Raw genomic sequence first — 8,983 nt, 5'->3', positions numbered from 1 at the left:
TGTTTTAAAACAGCAATGGGAACCCTAACTAAGACAAAAGCCAGGCTTTGAATAGATCACCATTGCTTCTGCCATACACACATATCCTGGCTGAAAACCTTACCATAAGCTGTGCACAGAGGCCTAACATAAGCAGACACATCATCAGATGGACTGGTAAGGGCCTGAATAGCAGGAGCAATGGTAACCACTGTGGTTTCATTTAACCTTCTATTCTTCCAGTAATTATACACTGGGAGCATTCTCTATACCAGTGTTCCCCAAATGTGAACAAGCCAGACCCAGTCCCTGACTCACAGTGAAGTATCAGAAAAATGGATTTTTTTTTTAATTATTTGAGCAGTGTTCATATCCAAGTTGACATCTTTGTCCTTAGCTTCTGTCCCTTCCCCTTCCCCCCAACCCAACTCTATTTTCTTTTGTGGTCCCAGAGTTTAAACTCAGAGCTATGTACATGCTAGGCAATTACTCTAGCACTGAGACACTCACCTCACCCTGCCTATCTTTGTTTCTGGTAGATCACCAAATGGCAATCATCCGAAGGTGGAGGATGCAGATACCTATTTTAGTTCCTTCTCCCACACATCAAACCCACCTCTTTTTCAACCTACATCATCATAACTGAAATGAATGATAAACAGGGCTGTTTACGGTTGTGGTTACCACGTGAAAAGGTCACGAGCCACAGCCATGCTACCTGGTAGCAGAGAGCTTTATTGGGAGGAGGGAGGGGTGAGAACCAGGCCTGGGAAAGAGCACTTGCAGAAGGCAGAGAGAAAGACGGTGGGGTGGGGGGGAGAGGGAGCAGGGGTGGGGCGAGAGGGAGCAGAACAGAGAGAGAGGGTGGGGTCTGCGTCTGGCCTTTTAAGGGTTCCCGGTGAGCATGCACAGGTGGGCTTACAGAGCTACACCACACGTGAGCTGATTGTGTGACCACGCCGTGTGCACACACTGATGATGTAAGACGCAAGACCCTTTGCTTAACTCCTGAACTGCACATATGCGGTCATACAGCTGGAGTGTGGGCAGAATTCTAACAATAACATATTTGTGCTGAAAGTAACCTTAGAAGTCATTCTGTGGCTCATATTTGTCTCACAAGTGAGGAACTCAAAGGCCCGTAGAGGTGACACTAGCTTAGCACCGTACAGATGGGATGGAAGGCTAGGTTCCTGCCATCTTCAGTGTCTGACCTGTGTTCTACCCGCTGTGGTAGACCTCCCAAGCACACGTTTAACTCTCACTGTCCTCTGGGTTTCTCTCTGGAAAAGGTGTGTGTTTTCTTAGACTGTATGTCTAGTTCCCTGGACTCCAGAAGCCCACTGCCTTGCAGCTAGCAGATCAGAGAGGAATTGCCACCAAAAAAAAGATAAAGTAATGGCTTAAAAGCTAGAAAATGGCCAGGCAAGTCAGTCGAAGAGGAGGGCAGAGACAGGAGAAATGAGTACAAGAATGCCTATTTAAGTATATCGAGAATGATTCCTGGGGGATGGATGGGTCAACATAGCTGACTCACCATCTCTCCTCTGTCAGACAAGCAGCAACAAAAATGGGCTTAAATACCCTCTGTAAAAGAAAACAAAACCAAACAAATGCTCTAACAGCACAGCACCCCAGATTCAGATTAAGCAAATATAAATAAAGTAGGGTCAAACGGCTCATGGTTCTAGTGGCTGAAATGTCCAAAGAGGCACATTGCTGGCATCTGGCAAAGATCCACTCAGCAGCACATGGCAGACAAGCTGGTATGTATAACAAAGACAGTTTTGCTTCTGAGATACCTAACCCACTACCACAACAGGGGCACTAACATTCTTTAAGGCTGGTGTCCATCACTCTACAGTCTATCAGCCTCTACTTGACCACATCTGTTAAAGGCTCTTCCAACTTTCAGCAATGATACATTGGAGACTAAATCACCAACCAGCCCATGCACCTTGGGAGACACATCAGAGCCAAGCCACAGCCGGAAGCTCATACAAAGACACGAACAGTGTAAAGGACTCCCATTCAAATCCTTGCATAAGTGATCTGAAGATATATCACAGCTATGGAGAAGGTTCATTAAACTTGGTGGCAATAAGACAGAAGACACAAGTTTGGGTCTCAGGCTTTCAGCTCAAGCACTCAAACACCAGAGTTTAACCAGTCAAAGCCCAGGAGGGCCTTTACTTACTCTCCCAATGCATAGGCAGCACAGGCAGAAATCACTCAAGGATACTTCTTGTCACCACAGAAGCAGATCACCCGAGGAAGAGACTATATAGTACCACTAACCAGCTTCAAACCCTTCAGGTTAATTACTGATCTCCATGTCTGCTATGTTTGGTTTAACTGAAGTAGGTTTCTCCTCCTCAGTTTCATCCAAATAGGAGTCTATTAGAGTGTTGTGCTAGTCATTTTCCATGCAGTGAAAATTGACAAAGATGGTCCACTTACCTTGGTTTCCTTGTGTCTTAGTTAGCTTTCTATTGCTGTGATAAAACACCACAACCAAAAGTACTAATGGAAGAAAGGGTTTATTTCACTTAGACCTCAATATCACAGTCCATCATCAAAGAAAGTTAGGGCAGGAACTCAAGACAGGAAGACAGGCACTAAAGCAGAAGCCATGTAGAAATACTGCTTACTCGCTTGATACATATGGCTTGCTCAGCCTGCTTTCTTATATGATGAGGACCACCTTCCCAGGAATTGTAGTACCCACAATGGGCACACGAATCACTAATCAAGAGAACGTTCTACAAACTTGTCATTCTTAGGAAGGCATTTTCTTAATTAAGATCCCATTTTCCCAAATATGTCTAGGTTTGTATCTAGTTTACATAAACCAGCCAGCATGCCTGTTTTCAGAGGTGTCCATCCATGGTCGCTCAGACTTTGCCTTGGGACAGGGCTGAATGTCATGGAAGGAACAGGTAGTGAAGGAAACCATTCATTTTCTGGTGACCATAAGTGAAGAAAGGATTGAGAATAGGTCAGGATCCCTTCAAGATCATGTCTCCAATGACCTGACTTCCTATGGCTCAGCTCTACACCCTAAAGGTTCTACCGCATTACAGTAGTACCTTGGGTTGGGGACATGGGCCTCTAGGGGACAGTTGAGACCCAAACTAACAGTGCTTATCTGGTTTCTCATAGACTGGGTTTTCAGAGATAAGAAACAATCAGTGAGACTCTAAAGTATTCATGCTTGACAACAGCTCCCCATCAAGGTCTTGGTCTACTTTTGCAAGATTCCCGAAAGTTGCTTGCATCCATCTACCATTTCTCAGGTACCATTATGTTCCTTCTCAGGTCTTTGATGTGGTTGAAAACTAGATAGTTGTAATTTCCTCAGTTATGATAAAAGATAAGTTAGATATAAAACCTTAAACTCACAAATATAAGATAGATAGGACATCTTCTTTAATATTGTAACTATAATTCTTGCTCGGTAATTGCTTTGTTATATGTAATTTTACCATGTTAAAGTTAAAACCTTCCTTTTTAAAAAAAAGAAAAAAAGGGGAAGTGCTGTGGATATCATTCTATATAAATAAAACACTGATGGCCAGTGACCAGGCAGGAAGTAGGTTGCCAGGCAGGAAGTAGGTGGGACAAGGAGAGAGGAGAATTCTGGGAAGCAGAAGGCTGAGTGGGGAGACACTGCAGCCACCACCAGGACAAGCAACATGTAAAGACTCTGGTAAGCCACCAGCCATGTGGCAAGGTATAGATTTATAAAAATGGGTTAATTTAAGATAAAAGAACAGTTAGCAAGAAGCCTTCCACGGCCATATAGTTTATAAGTGATTATTTTATACATGGATTGTGGGACTGCAGGGCTTGGGGAACCTGGAGAGAAGCCCTCCAGCAACAAAGGAGGGTCTGGACACTGACCTTGGGAATCAACACCCTGACATTTGCAAGCCATAGTTTATTGCTTCTTCTCCAGGCTGCCCTCTGTTGAAAGATAAATTACAGGGGACTAAAAACAACATGTCACCCTCCACAGAGCATTCTTTACTGGATAATACCACATCTTTTAACACTCCTCTTTGAAAATGGATTTCTCCTGGGGCGGGGGTCTTACTGTGAGACACCAAGATAGACTGAACAACCTTAAAATTATATAAAGCAAGGCCCATGACTGCACAGGCCCCAGGCATATTTATTTTCCCTGGGCCAATAGCATAGTCATGGGCAGAAGCCAACTCTATGCCAGAAGCACGCAGCAGGGTGCAGTATGAAATATGGAATAACAGACTATGAAAAGCAGAAAGACACAGTAGAGCCCATCTAGACTGACCCCTCTCATGGACAAAGGACTTACTTAACCAAGGGGGGCTGAAGGTGTGCTGGGAGATAAGACAACTGATTCAATGAAAGGTGGCCCTCGACGCTGAATCTTCTGACTCCTGGCTTCAGAAGTCATTTGCTTCTGAGGTCATATGGTCATGAGCGTAGAAACTGGTGCTGAGTGAATAGAAATGAGAGGACAAAGCACAATAATGGCTGGCCTCCTAAATATGCACACTTCCTTCTCCCCCATTTCCTTCCCCTACATCCTTAAGTGATACACAGTAGCCTGGTTTCAGTTCTCACCAGGTGGTGTTAAGTGAGGTTAAGTGTGTGTTTTCTGGGAAAGTTAAATAGGATATGAAGCCATCAAATTATACCTCATTATTTGTCTTTGCTGTTTAAGAAACAAGAGCAACTAGAAAAAAAATTACAGCTAGAGAGAAACATACCAAATTCACCTTCTTCAGGGAAGAAGAATGAGGAGAGAGGAGCTTGGAAGCAAAGAGAAAGGCTCCCAGACTGCGAGCATCTGGCCACCTCTCCCTCTCTGATGCTCCCTCAGTTCTTGGTCCTCAGAAGACCACTGCTCAGGAGGCCCTGGAGGAGGAGCAAAGAATCGCTTGTTATGACTCCATTAGTAACTGTCTGGCCTGCAAAAAGCTGTGTCCACAGCACAGGCCATGTTGCTCTGGGCTATGCAGGCCTGTTTCCAGACAATGAAGTCTTGTCTTCTGGGATGCCCTGCCAAGACCACCTGCAGACAATGTTTATAAACCCTGGCAGGGACTGATTGATCTCACAATGGGACTGTGTAACATAAACACCCCATTATTCTACAAAAGAATATGCCCAACACCACCTAGATCTTCTAAGAATAGGCTTGGGGAATTACAATGTGCACACGCCACTCAAGGAGAAACAGCTTCGTTCCTTTGAAGCAACATTAGCATTAACTTTATGCAGGGGACAGTGACATTTTCAGCTAAGAGCCATGTGTAACTATGACTCTGGAAACCATGATTCAAAAACGGAGCAGAACTCAGAACTCTGAATTTCCTAGTTTGAGGGTTCTTGGAGTGTCGTGACTACATGTGTCTGTGTTTCTGTGTGTGTGCCTGGGTGGGTGCATGCTTGGGTCCAAAGTGTCTGTGTATGGGTGACCTTTTGAGGTTTGCTTATTTGAGCATTCATTTTAAAACGGCACACCCAGAGGAATTTTATGAGGTGACATGCTGGAATATAGATGCTAGAAAAGGATTTTTTTTTTTTTCATAATAGTAGGTGAAGCTGATTTGAGCAAAGGAAAGGAAGCAGGAAGGGGGGAAGAGGAGGGGCAAAGAACAAGAGATCGGCCTGTGATTGGCTGAGATAAGCACCAATAAGCACAGTGGTGTCTCACTCCAGGACACAGCCTGGCAGGGTTCATTTCTTAGGAAGCAATTGCTTTTAACCTAACCAATTTGGTGCTCATTAGGCACTAAAAATTAAAAAAGAAAGCCATTTGATACAGATGCTATTTGTATTTAGAAACAACAGATGCCCCCTAAGCCCAATATTTTCTAAAAAAAAAAAAAAACAGTTTTGGCTTAATTGAAAGCCAGTTTCTTTCTTGAAGGGACAGGAAAGTGGGTGCTTCCAAGAAATGCTTTTAACAGGGGTGAGGTAGGAGGAAGGATCCCATCCCTGGATGCAAACAGACTTCACAAGGCATTGAGATTTATGACTATCAGGGATGCCTGTGGGAACTTGTAAGAACTCAGCTACAAATGATGTTCCTATTATCACCATAACATAACCACCTCAGGTGATCACACCCCTGAGAGGAAAGATAAACGGTGAACTAAACCTCACCTCACAGTGCACCAAGGGTCCCAGGTGTTTACTGAAAACAGCGAGGCGAGAACAACACATGCTGACTACAGTGACCCCCCCCCCCTCCAACTGGGAAGTTTTTTTTCCTCTTGCCTCAAAGTTATAATAATAGAGAAAATAAGAATCAATTTTAAAATGAGAGTGAGAAGAACTTACCAACAAACATAGATGGTGAAGTAAATGCCACACTGAGATTAGATTACTCAAAACGTGGGGTGATATTGTGTTCCCCAAAATATTGTGCACCCTAATAAACTTATCTGGGCTTAGAGAACACAACAGCCACTAGATAGACATAGAGGCCAGAAAATGGTGGCACTCACGCCTTTAATCCTAGCATTCCAAAGGCAGAGATCTGTCTGAATCTCTGTGAGTTCAAAGCCACACTGGAAACAGTCAGGCATGGTGACACACACCTTTAGTCCCAGGAATTGATGGCAGAAAGGGATATAAGGCGTGAGGACCAGGAACTAGAGCCTGGTTGAGCTTTTAGGCTTCTGAGCAGCAGTTCAGCTGAGATCCATTCTGGATGAGGACTCAGAGGCTTCCAGTCTGAGGAAGCAGGATCAGCTGAGGAACTGTGAAGGCGAGGAAGCTGTGGCTTGTTTGGCTTCTCTGATCTTTCAGAATTCATCCCAATACCTGGCTCCAGGTTTATTTTTATTAATAAGACCTTTTAAGATTCATGCTACAAAAACATACTTTAGTCTCGACTCAGCTGATATATCGGTAACTTGTGCAGACTGTGAGCAAATACCTGATAGAAACAAGAAAGGCTTGCTTTGCCTCCCAGTGTCAGAGCCCATCATGGCAGGGAAGGTACAGTGGTGGCCCGGTTTATGGCGGTGGGAAGACATGCAGAGACTGTCCACATCACAACAGATGGGAAGCAGGATGTCCATCAGGAGCCTGGCTGCTTGTGACCCTCACAGGCCCATCCCTAGTGGCCCCACCTCCTACAGGTTCTGTAGACCTGGCAAAAAGAACAGCATCTAGAGAACAGGGGTTCAAAACCTGAGTCAGGTATGGAGGGGGGCATTTCAAGTGCAAACCCATAACAGCTGGTGATTCCTTGAATGTGCTTTCAGGGAGTCTCAGACTAGAGATCAGTGAGGGGTTTCTACCAGGCTGTGGGATAAGCATGACAAACCCTCGGCCAGTGGGTATTATCTGCATTGGGCTGTCTTTTAAAGATATATATATATATATATATATATATATATATATATATATATATATGCTAAAGTTATGATGTAAAAATGAAAGCACCCAAGTCAACAGGTAGCCAGGGACAAGAGAGAACATTCTCCGAGGCAGAGATGGAAAGCCACAGGCAGTCATCTCCGAGACACATGCAAGCCATGCTTGCCAGGAAGGTGGAGGAGGCTGAGCCAAGACCAGAAAGGAGATGTTGTGGCTCTCGAGCTCCTGGTCTGGGCAATGCAGCCCACATTCCTGCCCGCTGTGTGATGAGGGAGGGAGGGAGGCTTTACGTAAGTGGAGACCCCAGGTATGGGGAGAGCCTGCTGGGGAAATGTGGCTTTTCTATCTTATACCACAATGTTTTGTTCAATGCCTGGAACATGGAATGAATTATTCAAATATTTGTTGAATGACTCGTGAATACATGAATGAATGGGCAAGGATAGATGTTGTGAGGAAAATGGAGTAATCAAGTAGAAAAGCGAGGTGACATAAAGCTCACAGGACAAAACAAAGTGGAGCTGTCTTCCTTGACCAACAACCAACTCTTTCTCAGGAACCCTGCTGACTTACGTGTCTCCACAGGGTACAGCCCCAGGCATCAAGGTTCTGTTTAATGGAGCAACACCATTCTCTAAGCTAGGCTCACTGGACTAAAGAAGGGAAGGCCTTTGAATGCATGATCGGGTGGTGGAATGGGGCCTATCCAATTCTATTCTCAAGAATATGTATTGAGAAATATGTATTTTTTTTTAATTGAGTAGCCAACACAATGGGATGGAAACAAAAATGATACTGAGACACCATATACAGGTCACTCCATAAGGAGTCTAGAGAGGAGAGGAAGTATAAATTATGAGCAAACTTAGCATTGTGGTTCATTTGTTACTGCTGTGACAATACAGTAGTTTATAAAGGAGAGACATGGCATTGGTCAAGAAACAGGAGGCTTAGAAAGTCCAAGAGAATGGAGTCGGCATCTGATGAGCCTACGGTCTTGGCTGCTTCATGACTGGAAGCATAAGGACACGTAGATATGTGTAGAAGAAAAGACCAAATTTCCATAACTGATCACTCCCTTGAGAAAGGCATCAATCTTTCATAAGGCATTCTTCCTAACTCAAATGCCTTCCCAGTCCCTAACTGCTACACTGAGGAATTAGGGTTTAAATATACAAGCTTTGAAGGAACACATTCAAGCTATCCCACTGAGTAAATTACAAGCAAAGTTGTAGAGGTGATTAAGTTGTTGTAGTTGAAAAGACATAGAAACCCACAATGAAAGGTGGGATTAGTCAAGCAAGCCATGGCAATGATGGTGATCTGCAGAGACGGAGCAAAATCCCTACCAAAGAGTCCTTTAGAGCCATCTCAGTAGTAGGTGGCCTGCCAGATTCAGTTAAACCAACTGAATGCTGGAAAACATGGAGCTGGTCAAATTCACCACAGCACATCAGCAGAGTCCTTGTCACAGAAGGTCCCTGTGGTGCTGGTGAAGCAGTTGGGCTTGTCATTGGCTTTTCTGCAGCTTGCCCAGGCCCATATTTTGCTGGCTTGTAGAACATCACTGGAATATTCCCAGGTTCCTCTGCTTTATGATGTAGTCTAGCCAATGGGAGAGCTT

Source organism: Peromyscus leucopus, chromosome 5 (genome assembly GCF_004664715.2).
Source record: "Peromyscus leucopus breed LL Stock chromosome 5, UCI_PerLeu_2.1, whole genome shotgun sequence".
NCBI lineage: Eukaryota > Metazoa > Chordata > Mammalia > Rodentia > Cricetidae > Peromyscus > Peromyscus leucopus.
Note: the sequence above shows the minus strand (reverse complement) of the source record.